Here is a 14,435-nt window from a genome sequence, read left to right on the forward strand (position 1 = left end):
CACCACTCGGCCAGCATCGGACCAACGAGGCAACGTTCGCCAGTCTGCGGGACGGCATCGTCGTGGGACTCTGGTCGTCGGACTGCCGCAGTGCCCGGTGAACAAATTGTGTTTTGTTTGTTTACCTCTCTCTTGTGTGTTAGTGCACTTTAGGTGCAATATTGCCTTTGTATTGCATTCTCTCTCGAGTTTAACTTTGCACGAAGTGCATTGTTTGGTTAATCACTTTGTATGTGTTTGTACTAGTTATTGTGAAATCCTCTGTATCGTCTCATTGCTGTATAAACTTTGTTTTGTTTGTGAACCTTTGGCTCCGACCCATTCTCTGGCTTGCGACCGGCGAAAGCTGGGCACCAAACGCCCAAAAACCTCTTGTCACTTGGTAGCTTGTCTCCGCTGAGTTTGCCACGCTGAGTCGAGGGCATCTCCTTTGAGTCCGAGACCGCTGCCCCCACACGCTCTAAGGGTGTCTGGGAGCTTCCCACGTAAAAGTGCGCGAAGTCTAGGTGACACCGATATCCCTGAAGAGAAAAGTATACAACAGCTGTATCCTACCGGTACTCACCTATGGGGCAGAAACGCGGAGGCTAACAAAAAGGGTTCAGCTTAAGTTAAGAACAACGCAGCGAGCTATGGAAAGGAAAATGATAGGTGTAACGTTAAGAGATCGGAAGAGGGCGGAGTGGGTGAGGGAACAAACGCGGGTTAAGGACATCTTAGTTGAAATCAAGAGGAAGAAATGGGCTTGGGCAGGACATGTAATGCGAAGGCAGGATAACCGCTGGTCCTTATAGGTAACGGAGTAGATTCCAAGAGAAAGCGAACGTATCAGGGACGGCAGAAAGTTAGGTGGGTGGATGAGATTAAGAAGTTTGCGGGGATACAGAGGCGGCAACTGACAAAGGACAGGGTCAATTGGAGAGACATGGGAGAGGCCTTTGCCCTGCAGTGGGTGTAGTCAGGCTGATGATGATGATGATGAGGACATCCTGCACCATGGTGTCATCCGTCCGTCTCACAGCCCTTGCTCTTCGCCGGTGGTATTTGTCACGAAGAAAGATGGTTCAATCCGATTTTGTGTGATTACCGCCACGTGAAGAAAATTCCCCAGAAGGACAACCAACCTTTTCCCCGCATCGACGACGCTCTTGGTACCCTCCAAGGCGCTGATTACTTTTTGTCCCTTGACCTACGTTCCGGCTACTGCTAAGTAGAGATGGCTTTACCTGACAGAAAAAAGACAGCACTTGCTACACGCGACGGCCTCTACGAGTTTCTCATGCAGTTCGGTCTGTGCAACGGACACGCCACATACGAATGGATGACAGATAAAATCTTGCAAAAGTTCAAATCGCAGACCTGCCCCTCCAACCTGAACGACATTGTTTTCTTTTCAGTCGATTTCACCGCACACCTCGCACGCTTAAAGCAGGTTTTGACTTGCCTGACTGTCGCCGGACTGTAGCTGAATCTCAAGAAGTGCCACTTCGTACCTCGGTAGTTGACCATCTTGGGGCACATCGTCTACAAGGAAGGCGTTCTCTCTGACCAAGCCAGGCTCCGTGCTGTGGCGCAATTTCCTAAACCGGTTTAGCTGAAGCAACTTCGAAGCTTCATAGGTTTGAGTTCCTATTTGCGGCGCTTCGTACGCAATTTTGCGTCCATCACTGCGCTGCTGACGAAGCTACTTGGCGGGAAGAATGACATATCTGGCTGGTCGGCCGAGTGCGACGAAGCGTTCACTACCCTGCGCCATGTTCTGACTTCACCCCCAATGCTCCGACACTATGACCCCACAGCGCCTACCGACGTCCATACGGATGCAATTGGCTCTGTCTCGGAGCTGTCTTGGCCCAGCGAAAAGATGGTTTAGAAGAAAACGTCTTTGCGTATACGAGTGGCGTGCTCGCCAAAGCTGAATCCAAATATTCCGTTACGGAGATGGAATGTTTAGCTATTCTATGGGCACTAACGAAATTCCGGCCGTATCTATACGGCACCGGCTTCACGTCGTCACGGACCACCATGCACTTTGCTGGTTATCGTCGCTTAAAGATCCATCCGGTCGCCTCGCTCGGTGGGTTCTTCGCCTTCAAGAGTTTGGCATCCGCATCATCTACCGTCCTGGCCGGAAGCACATGGACGCCGATGCACATGGACGCCGATGCTCCCAGCGGCGCTGCCTGCTCCTCGGCGACCGATCCGTACTTTCGTCTCTTCTGATCGCTGATATACGGGCGGAGCAGCGGAAAGACCCGTGGCTTCCGTCCCTCATAGACGGCGTGTCTTCGACACAAAGTGTTGCGCCTTCTAGAGCTTTACGGCGTCAAGCTCCGCACTTTGCCCTCCGGGACGGCCTTCTATACCGCCGCAACTACATGCCTGATGGCCGGCGGTGGCTTCTCGCGATTCGCCGCCATTTACAATTTGAAATTTGCACCTCCTACCACTCTGAACCTCACTCTGCGCACACTGGTGTGCTGAAAACATCGAAAAGAATTTCTCAGCGTTATTATTGGCGTGGCATGTAGGCCTATGTTCGAAAATACATTCGATATTGCATCGCCTGTCAGCGGCGGAAGACATCCGCTCCCTGTGTGACCGGCTCCTTACAACCACTTCCTTGCCCGGCACGTCCTTTTGATTGCGTTGGCGTTCACCTTTACGGCCCGCTTCCCTCTACGGACTCTGGGAAAAGTTGTATTATCGTCGGTGTCAATCACCACACTCGGTAGGACGAGAGAGCCGCCATTCCAGCTGGTACTAGCCGTGAAGTTGCTATGTTCCTTCTCCAATATTTTGTTCTTGGCCACAGCGCGCCGCGCGAGCTGCACAGTGACAGAGGCCGGGCCTTCCTTTCCCACGTCTTTCGCGTTTTGCTAACAAAATCTCGTATCGTGCATCAGACCACCACTGCCAACCATCCTCAAGCTAACGGGCTGACCGAGCCTTTCAACCGTACACTAGGAGACATGCTCACGATGAACTACGTCGAAGCAGATCAGACCGACTGGGACGCTGTCTTTCCTTTTGGTAGCACGCGTACAACACCGCCACGCGGTCAACCACCGGCTTCACCCCCTGCCTTCTTCTGGATGGGCGTGAGCCGTCGTCCACAATAGTCACCATTCTACCTTATACTCCTGACGGCTTCGAGTGGACGCCTCTCTCTGAAGTAGCAAAGCATGCAGAGGAATGCCGCCAACTGGCGAGCTCCTTTACTTCCGAATCCCAAGGCCGCCAAAAGGATCGCCACGATAACGGTAACAGGGGACACGTTTTTCCGGTTAGATCCCTAGTTTGGCTCTGGGTTCCAGCGACAGCACCGGAATTGTCGTCAAAATTTCGCACGGAATACCACAGGCCTTATCGCGTTGTCCAGCAAACGTCGACGGTCAATTAGATCATAGAGCCCCTCACTTCCTCTTCGGACTTGAGCCATCGCGGTCGAGGCGCCGTCCACGTCAGCCGCCTGAAGACTTACTGCGACCCGCTCCTCTTGCCCTCGCCATAAGTCACCAGGGTGGCTCCTCTTCGCTCCAGGGGCAATTGTAGCGAACCGCAACGGGCGCGCCTGTTACCGCGTAGGCAGATCACTGACGAAGCGTCCACGAAGACGAAGCGCCGATGAAAGACGCAGTGCCGAGGCGCTGCACGAGATTTGTTCGGTTGGACTGGCCGTCTTCTGCGCTACCCGCCGTTCTGCTCACCGTTTTGTGTCGCCCGCCGTGAACTGATTCCCAGTTCTACTTGTGCACGAACCCCATTTCAGAATAAAGAGAAAGGGGTGTAGGCAAAGATGTAAAGTGAGAGAGGGGTGGGAAGTCAAAGGTCTCAATTGATAAGGAGGACGTTCAGAGCGTAAGGTAGCATTAGGTAACTTTAAGGGATAATCTCTCAGAGACGATTTTACTTCAGGCGAATTTTCATATTGCCTGTCATTCAAACTGTCACTGTTTTGCCTAAAGTTCGAACATAGGTGAGGGTTGCAATTGAATTATTTTGAATGAAATATTACAAGCAAGCTAGCCTTCATCCTTAACTACCGCCTTTCCAACATTAGAAAATGTGCTTCAGAAAGGATTGAATTATTCTTCAGCAAGTGTATTTCGCTTGACTTAGTCTAGAAATTATTCAAATGAATGAGAAGTAAGCCCGTAAGGGGTGAAAAGTAGCGAGGAGCATTATCAGAGGCTAACGAGCCTATTAGGACGTTTGTAATTGGAGCGGTGCACTTAACAAATGCATGCACACTTTTCGATGCTGGACTATGGAATATCCGGCACGACACCGGGTGATTAATTTTTTTAGTTTCTACATTTTTTATGTGCAAGCCATCTCAGTGCTGTCTGTGCAGATCGATTATATTGCAAGGCAGACTTTAAATGCATGATAGAGCTCAATATTGAGACAGATAATTAACTAAATCTGACTAAACAACTTTGATTTTCTGAGTTTTAGGTGATAATGTTACAATATTAAATTTTACTCCATCAGCATCGAACTCGAGTTCACTTTTTTTTCCCAATTGAGTATGTGGTTTTTGAACTGTAGAAAGGGAAAAGCACGGAAATTAAAATCGCTAAAATGGTTTTCCCCCATTTTCCTATGTACAAAGAGATCCCCTCATTTCTAAAACAGCAAGTAAAGATTAGGTTTGCGTATTGTATGCAGTAGAGCCAGGTAACATAGTATCGGAAAAGATAACACGCACAGCAACACCGTTTTGTCAATGAGCAACCTGCAATTGCAACCTCAACGAACTCTCAAATGTGAAACTTTGATGTTCAATATGTTGAAGCACCTCGTCCAGAACAAAAAATTTTTCTTGCACTCCATATTGATGTTCGTAGCCTTCAATTTCAGCATATAAGCTTGCCGCGAAAAATTAAAAGGAACAAGGTAATTGACAACTTTGTAAACCAGTGGTATGAGTATTGGGCATAATGTCTGCTTTTCAGTAAACCCCTCCTCTACAGGCCACACTAACGCATCTCTCACAGTTCTTTAAACGAAAATCTGTAGACTTTAAAGAAATCCTCAAGCATGGTTGCTCCGCACAGATGCAAGGCAAGAAAGTGGCCGTTGTTGATGAGCTAGCGAACTGAGGTGCACCTGATATAAAACGGCAGAAGTTACAGTGAGTGCGCAGAAGCAGACAACTTTTAACTGCCCCTCTGAGGTAGATGTTGGGTAGTAGCAACGCCTGCATAGAAGCCCATGCGTTCAATATATGCCGAATTAAGGTATAAAGCCAGCGCCCTCTTCCAAATGAGTGGACAGCTAAACAATGCCGATATACGTAAAACAAACATGTAAAATGTCAAGGTTCAGTGCAATTAACAGACAAAAAACACGAAGAAAAAAGACGGAGTGCACAAACTACCGACGCTATTTCATATAGTCGCTGCACATTGCGTGTCCCTCCGTTGCCGCAGCCTCCTCTGTCGTGTGGAATTCAACTGTGTTAACATGCGAACAGGCCCAACTATTTGCCTTAATGCACCAAATTCGTTGTCAAAGGTATAACTGCCACTACTTATTTGGGACCTCATTTTAAGCACCCTAGTTTGCGCGGGATGGGCTGTGACAGAATTTTGTCGATCGAGTTTAGCTGATGTAAGCAAAGACAATGGTGCGAACTTTTAACCAAAATCCTAATTATTAGTTTCATACCACAAGAGAAAAGACTCTGAGTAGTGACCCAACAAGAGTTTGCTGAACTTACCAGAAAATAAGTTTAAAATTTTCACGGGCAAGAAAACGACCTCGTCGTCTCCAAAGCATAAATATCATAAGTGTTCTTTACATGTCTCTGCGCTTTTATATCGATATTAGGTACCCGGACCGACAGAGTTCCTACTGCTTAGGCTTCTCGGGCCAAATCTCAAGCAGATGTGCTGCAGGGAAATGCCCGCTGACAGAAGACATCATTGGTAGGGCCCCTGAAATCTCTTGAGAGCGGTGGCCCCCCTCCCCCTACCACGGGTGACTAGGGCCATCTCTGGGAAACGCGACGGCCTTCGGGCGTCTCAGTGGGCCAAGAGAGCGAGGACAAAGCGAAAGCAGAACTGGCGCTTGGGTCCTTTGAGAGTCTGGAAGTAAAGCCCTGTGAGACAATAAGGGTGTGGATGAAGCCCACACTCGCGCTCCCGTTACGTAGCTGTAGTCTTGAATTAGTACACCAGAGCCGGCGTCAAATCCAACACGCTTAATAAGAGTTAGTAGAAACGGGCTCAAGCTTGAAGCGCGGCACGAAGAGACTACCCGAAGTTAAGGGCTCGTCGGCGTCTGGCAGGGGTGTGCAGCACGGAAGCGCACCATGGGCAGTAGCGACGCCGCCCGTCCGAAGCTCATGGGTTGGACCTACATACGACCAAAGAGGTGGCAGTAGTTGATCGGTCCGTCGCGCTCCCAGGAGGGGGCTTTCGTGCCCAGGATGACCAAACCTAAACTGGTACAAGAGCAGTCTCTGCTGTGGGGGTCCACCAACAATTACAGAGACCTGGGAAGTGGTCTGGCCCTGGCCTACTCTGTATATGGCCGGGGGGGGGGGGGGGGGGGGGGGACATTCGGCAGACCGAAAACTTCTTGTGCACCTTAGCGGTGGCCTTTTGGTAGTGCGTGCGCCTCGAATTCAGGAGGTTCTGGGTTCGAACCTGAGTGCCACCGGGGACCCGCCCGTTTTCTAGTGGGTACACTGCAAACCGGAAAACTCCCAGATAGGAGTAAATGTCTCATCGCGTAGCGCACTCCCGAAAAGGGGTTTTATATACTCCTCAGAATAGGAGTATATCGTCTACTCTGTTTGAAGGGGTACTTTCGGAGTGCTAGAAGGAGTAAAGTGTTACCGCTCTGCAGTCGGGAGTTTATTTAGGAGTAAATTTGTGATCACAAAGGAGTTAGCATGGCAATTAATAGAAGTATTATATACTCCTTTGCAGCTACCTTTATAGTACATTTCAGGAGTACGTGCCTGTTCCTTTTAAGTAGTTTTGACAGGAAATTTTTTGAGAAATTTTCCTTACAGTAAGGTTACATTATGATTCCCAGACGAGTATATTATTTCACATGATGTGGAAGCCGATTTGAAATAAAGTATTCGTATGGAAGGCTCATTTTAGAGCTTGATATTCCAGGATAAATGCGCCGATGAAATTACAGTGATTTATTTCAAACAATATTTTATTGGGTACAAAACATTTGAGACATGTGTTCGGCAGCTTGCTTTCGACGATTACAGAGAACCAACGTCTTGGCCCCTGTAGAAAAGAAGAAGAGTGCCTTAACCCACGCTGTCTTTGGGTACAGAATTGAAATGCCCAAAGGAATTAAAATAGAGATACCACACTTGAAAGCAGGGAGGGAACCTTGAAATGCTTTGCTGTCAACATACAGGCTCCTTCTGAAAGAAAGATTAGAAAAAAAAGTGCATCAGAGGAATTGCACCTCTAAGCTTGAAGTGTGACGTGCTTCAAGTGTAGAAGTCAAGGTCCCAAAGCAGTTCAGAGTGCACTTTTCAATAAAGTAGGTATTATTGAAGTTTAAACGCTTTTCATGACAAAAAATTAGCTAGTAGAACATAGTAGGTAATCAACTAGCTAATACATACCTGTACCCTGTCGGATGACAGCGGCTAAACGCGGTTTTCAGGGAATCACACATTCCAGAGGCCGTTTTCGTAAACGTTAAGGTAATACAGCGAATGGGAAGCAGCATCGATAGGGAACATTTTTCCCGCACAGCATAAAACTGAAAAAATAAAATGGTCTTACTGAGGCACTTGCGCATTGGCGCTGCCTTTGGCTGCGTTCCTGCACTGAAAGAGACCTTGCGATATAATTTTCTTTTTCACTTGTCAGAGGCTCCTCATGCTTTTCAGGCACCATATCAGAACCAATTATTGAAATCAGAACATGCAAACAAACGACAGCGCTTTGCATACACGCAGCGGAAGCTTACATGAAATTTCCTTGATGGGAGAACCCGCAGCTACGCATTTTCAGGACGTCCTCATTCTGTGTATAGGTCAAAGGCAGGGCAAGGGTGACTAACATAGCAGGCATTGTTAGGAATAGAAAGCTACCACCAGACCCACCCTCCCGCCACCACGTGTCCTCTGTTAAGCTTTGCCCTGACATTCGTGGCCAGGGTTCAAAAGAAAACATTCTACACAGGTCTATCTGGCTGGGAAAGGAATATACTTTCCCAGTAGGGATGAACGCCAACCCAAAAAAAAAACGAAAAAAAAACACGACGCTTCGGAATCTTCTTCGTTCTTTCAGCAGGTGTGACTGCGAGCGAGTCACAGCTTGCCTTTTTTAAGCTTCGGTTAGTCAGCAGCCTTCCGTTAGTCATCCGCCGGGTCACTGGTCCTGGACCGTTCATGCAAGAATAGTTCCCTCGAAGTCAGTCTTGTCAACCCGCGCTTCCTTCCTTGTTCATTTGTTTGGCATCCGCTTTGTGCTGCTTCAGGTTTTCTGGGAAATGCTTGCTTTCGCCAATGTAGTACGTCCAGCACGAGCAGGGGATCTTTACACTGGCGTATGCTTTATTCTTTTTCTTTCGCTGCCTTCCTGGGATCAGCAGTCTGAACCGGAACGCTTGCCTCCACGAGTTTCACATAATGGAATGTGTTCGGAAACTGCACGCGAAGTGGAAACTTCTTTCCACATTTTTCAAATGTGAAGAGCTTACAAGATACCACATTTTGAAACTAGACGCCTAACTATCCCGAAAGGCAGCGCTCAGTATGGTTGCCGCCTCATATCCGCTGCCGAAAATCGCTGCAACGTTAAGATGCCACCAACTCGGAAAATGTAACAGTTTAGCTAATCTCCTTGAGCGCTAAGGCGTCGCCATGTCCTGTGCTATGACTGAAAAGAATAAAACCGCTTGCATTGTTTGCAAAACAAGGCCCTGTTAAAACACAGGAAAGGAAGCAACCGATTAGGGCAGGCAATATTTTGTTCTCAGCACTGTTCGTAATAACGTGACAAAAATTAACGGACCCCAAGGCTGTGCATTTTCACCTGTCATTGCCTGTACAACTTTTCCATATTCATGGGGCGTGAACGCATGAAGAAAATTTGGTCCCTAGAAGAACTGACCGTACTTCCAGTTGTACATGTTAGCGTAACAGACACAACTGCAGTGCCACACTCTTTTTTCAGCCGCATGCAACAACAAATTTCTCAGATACTTACTTTATGACTGCTGTGTGAGTTGGCTCCGCCGGACCACGATGAAGCCTTTGCTGTTTTGCTGTTCTCGTTAAGCCTTTCATCTCGGCGCACCCGTGGTTCACAGCAAGTCTACGCACACTGAAAAGGGAGCGGCGTTAAGTGCATGCGCGTCTGTGGCATTAAAGGAGAGTTTAATGCTGCTTACCAGTACACACGACGATGATAATCCGGTCTTTAGTATTCTTGCAATACAGCGAAAGAACGAGGGGCCGACGATGTCGCGAAAACTGATGCGTCACACACACACACCGCCATGGCGCGGCGAAACGGCAGCAGCCAACACTTGTATGCTGCGTAGACAATGAATGACCAGCCGCTGCTTCTGCACGTATTGCTGGCTTGAGTGAGACGTTCATTGCAGCACGTTGCTGCTAAGGTCGATGATGTCCAGTCTCTTACGGCACGACAAGAGCGCGCAAAGGAGTGGGTGGCAAACTGGCGTCTGCGGGGAGGTCGACGCGTCACACACCGCCATGTTGGCTCGACTGAGCTCGGCTGGCTAAGCCTCTCACGAACTGCCGTCGCAGGCGATGCAACACCAAGCGTTCTCCGAACACACTGGAGGCTTCACAGGCACTGTCTGTGGCGCACATTGGTGCGCGAGGCTGCGGCGATTCGGCGTCTCGTATAACATGACAAACGTGGGTGAAGCAGGAAAAGCAGAGGCGAGAAGCGAGCAGGCAGCGACGACAGAGCCGGCGTCGTCACCTGCAAGTTCAGCAACCGGCAGCTGCCACTAGGCGGCGGGCAGACACTGAGGAGTGCATAAAGGGCCTGAAGGAGTATTGAAGCCGACATACTCCTGCTTGGAAAAGTAGTAAAATCATGTAAATGCTTTATTTTACTCCTCAATTTCGCAACGGCAGTAAAAAAGGGGGATTTCCTCTTTTTTACTACTTAAAGTCGATTGCGCAATCTTCAATAAGGAGTTTAAAAGCGGACACTAGTCATTTATACTCCTATTTGGGCGTATTTGTGTTTACAGTGTACGAGACTTCGCCCCGTTTGGTGCTCGGCTTTTCTGTGGTCAAATCCCTGAGAACATTCTATTCTACCAAAACGTTGCGTTGACGGGCCAGCGATTCGTTCCGCCGTCAAGCAACAGGAAATGAATGGGCGGAGGGACGGACGGACGGACGCGCGGAAGGACGGATCGACGGAGGGACAAACGGACGGACGAACGGACAGACGGGTGGGAGGGCAGGCGGTAAGGCCACATTCTCACAGCCGGTTTTTCCCTCACTCCGTCGCCTCCATCGCGCCCGCAGCTGACGGACGGTCCGGTTTTTGGACCCCCCCCCCCCACCAAATCGGGCGGCCGGTGCCGCCGGGTCCTGCTCTACGTTTCCGTCCAGCGGCGGCGACGGAAACGTAGAGCAGGACCCCGCGGCACCGGCCGCCCGATTTGGGGGTGGGGGGGGGGGGTACGCTCTCATTCAGCCACCCTTTCGAACGGGGGCACTGCTTGGAGCGGAGGATTCGCAGGTAGCGCGCGCGCAGTGGTCGACACTTGCTCCTTTAGCCAAAAAAAAGATGCTCAGGCTTAGCTTGGTTAAGCCAAGACTGCGTTGCATATTGCGCGGTCTTTTTGCGCGAGGTATTGCTTGGCGGCACTCGATTTTCTCAGCAGCGTTTCCTCCGTGACGTATGAATGGGTGGATGGATGGATAGGAGCGCCCCCTTTGAAACGGGGTGGTGGCAACCGCCACCATGCTCAGCCGTTCTTTTTTTGTATATTTTTGTTTATTTTTATTTTTTAATATTTTTAAGTGGTTTGGTGACGTCACGTCACGTGGTTTGTTGGCTGCCCGGCCGCGCCCAAAGGCTGAACTGAGTGATTGCAATATGCTACGCATAAAAGTACCACAACTGTGCGGGTGCACAAAGGATTAAGGCAAGGTTGTCCTCTATCACCGCTGCTGTTCATGCTTTACGTGATAAATATGGAAAGAAGGCTAGAAGAAAGTAATCAAGGTTATAATCTGTCGTACAGATTAGGCGGAAATCTAGTTGAGCAGCGACTCCCAGGTTTAATGATCCGGACGATATTGTACTGTTAGCAGATAGCCAGGAAGATTTACAAACTTTGGTTAATTGCTGTGGAGACGAAGGAGACGCTCTAGGATTCAGTTTTAGCGCAATTAAATCAGGTTTGATGATTTTTAACGATACAACTGACCAGGTGCTTACAATACAAGGCCACGAAATACCCAAAGTGGCCGAATACAAATACCTCGGGATATGGCTAAACGAAGGGCAGATATACACGGAAAAGCACGAACAGGCTCTTAGGGCAAAAGGACGAAGAGACGCCGGGATAATCAAACATAGGGCATTATCGGGGTACAACAAATATGAAGTACTAAGAGGTATTTGGAAAGGAATAATGGTGCCGGGACTTACTTTCGGCAATGCGGTTCTGTGCTTAAGGGCAGAAGTTCAGTCGAGATTAGACGTAAATCAGAGAGCTGTTGGAAGATTAGCACTAGGTGCGCGCGGCAAAACCACAAACGAGGCAGTACAAGGGGATATGGGCTGGGCATCGTTCGAAGCACGCGAAGCTAAGAGTAAAATACTATATGAGGAACGCCTGAGGAAATTGGACGATAACAGGTGGGCAGCTAAGGTATTTAAATAATTATACAGAAAGAGCGTTGACTCACCGTGGCAGAAAAGAACTAGAAAACTAACCAGTAAGTATGCCGGTCATGAGGACGGAAAAAGAAAGAGCATTAAACGACAGGTTAAAAACGCGGAAGTTAAAAATTGGATGAATTCAATGGAAAAGAAACATAGTGTAGAACTATATCGATACCGGAAAAGGCAGATCAGGGAAGAATTTTTCTATGATAACTCAAAAGGCAGCGCCCTAATTTTTGAAGCTAGGTCAGGGTGTCTTAGAACGCGCAGCTACAAAAAGAAATTTAACGAAGAAGATGACACATGTGCAGTGTGTGGTAGATCTGTGGAAACAATTGAACACCTCATAATCAAATGCGATGGTATCCGTCCGGATGTCGATGCAGGCGCAGTCACTCTTCCTGAGGCCCTAGGGTTTAAAGATAACAATGGTCATGTAAATAAATCTGCAGTGGAAGTTAGCAAAAAGTGATTGGAGGATTGGTGGCTGAAAAGCAGAGATGTGGCCTAAGGTTAAAATTGTAGGAAACCGTAGGTAAAGATGATGGTGATTCTTAATGAGAATTGCCAACACAGTAAACAAAAAAATGATAAAGAAAGAAAAGCTTAGCATGGTGGCAATTGCCACCAGCCCGTTTCAAAGTGGGCGCTCCTATACATCCATCCATCGGCGGTGATGCGCGGGTGCCTGGGTGCATGGGAACTGAGAAAGCAGCGAGGAGCAGGGAGCAGCAGGCGCCACCCAAACTGGTTTGCCGGTGTCCGGCGCCTCTCGATTAGAACACCACTCTGCTCCGTTGTGGCCGCGGTTTCCGCCTCCCTCGCCGCCGCGCCGTAGAGGACACCGGCCGAGAGAATCACGCCTAACGCGCTGTCGACGAGTCCATACCGGCGGGCATAACGGCGGGAGATGATCGACTGCTACGGAGCTCGGAGCCGGCGCGGCGGACGCGACAAGCCGCCGGAAATGGAGGGCGCCGCTGACGCCCCTGACAAAGAACGTCACGAAAACTACCTGTTGACCCCGCCGATTTCGGCGGAGCAGTCTCGGCTGCTCCACGGAGCGATCTCGACTCGGCAAACGTTCCCTGTCTACCCTTTAAATCAGGCGGTGGCTAAAGCCACTTAGCCATGAAAAGTGAAACTTCACTATTGTCTTCATTTTACTCCCACTGATGGTGACTTCCAAACGCAGAGTTGGAGCAGTTGGGGAGCAACGTTTCCTGCTCTTTGCGGATCAACTGTATTCCAAACGCAGATCTGAGCCACGGGTCGCGTATTCCAATCGTAGACAGGGAGCGGTTGCCGAGTCGAGTTCGCTCCGTGGAGCAGTCGGGACTGCTCCGTCGAAATCGGCGGAGTCGACCGGAAGTTTGCGTGAGGTTCTTTTTCAGCGGCGCCCTCCATTTCCGGCGGCTTGTCGCGCCCGCCGCGCTGGCTCGGCGCTCCGTAGCAGACGATCATCTCCCGCCGACATGCCCGCCGTTATGGAATCGCGCACTTGCGCTCGCTCTGGTTGACAACAGCGAGTTGGAGAGCAGTAGCAGTAGCAGCGGGAGTAACCTTCACCTCCTGCAGCTACGCTCGAAAAGCAGACGAGGCGCACTCGAAAAGCGCGGGCAAGCGCAAGGAATGACGGGTACTTCCTCAAGCAGTTCGCGAGCGCCACCTACATGCTGTGGCAAGACCAAATGTACTCAAATAGCAATTTCAGGTCGCGCGCTCTCCGCCGGATACAGGCTGTCTGTCAGAGAGCGGGCAGACCGCTCCGGGCCTGCGGTTGGAATTCACCATGAGTTAAACCTTTGCTTCGTTGCTTCTACCTGCTTGATATATATTTTTCCTTCACTGTCCTTAAACCCCAGTGCTTTGAATAAATCAGCCCCGCTGCTTTCAAGTGTAGGGTGAACCCCTTTACAGAAAAGCATCAAGTGTTCACCCTTTCCTCCCCCTCTCCACACTCACCGCATAAAGTGGCCATCTCGTGGTACCTGACTCGATATGTCCTAGTCCGTGAAACTCCCGTCCTGGGCTGGAACTACAAAAGGGTTGCCATGCAAGTATCGTAGATATTTTCTTTGGCAATTTCCTGCTTAAACTTTCTGTATGCACCCAGTGTCGATTTCTTCAGCATCCCTGTTTTTCACAGGGCTCTCTCTGTTTCTTTAGCCTTTTCTTAACCGATAGTTGCTGATTCGCCCCCAACTGATGTCCAGATTTTTGTATGTCCGGTTTCTAACTCGCTTTCTCTATTTTCGTCGATTGCGTATTGTGTCGACTGCCAGGTTCTCTGCTTTCGAAAGAAACCTTTTTCTATATCATCCTGTACCCCCTTATTAGGTGTATTACCATGTGCTTCCAAGGCAGGCCTCCCTACAACGCACGTGCCTACGCTGGTGAACTAAACGGATAGCGGAAAAACTATTTCGTTACGCTGTTACTGGGGCCAAATTTCGCCGAGTGTCCGTTATTTATTAAATTTTGTTTCTATGGATACCCTCGAGGAAACTCTGGCGCATGCCAGTGCACCAGAGGGTTTATATGAAAGTT

This window comes from Amblyomma mixtum, chromosome 2 (assembly GCF_055824585.1).
Source record: "Amblyomma mixtum isolate Tamu chromosome 2, ASM5582458v1, whole genome shotgun sequence".
Lineage (NCBI taxonomy): Eukaryota > Metazoa > Arthropoda > Arachnida > Ixodida > Ixodidae > Amblyomma > Amblyomma mixtum.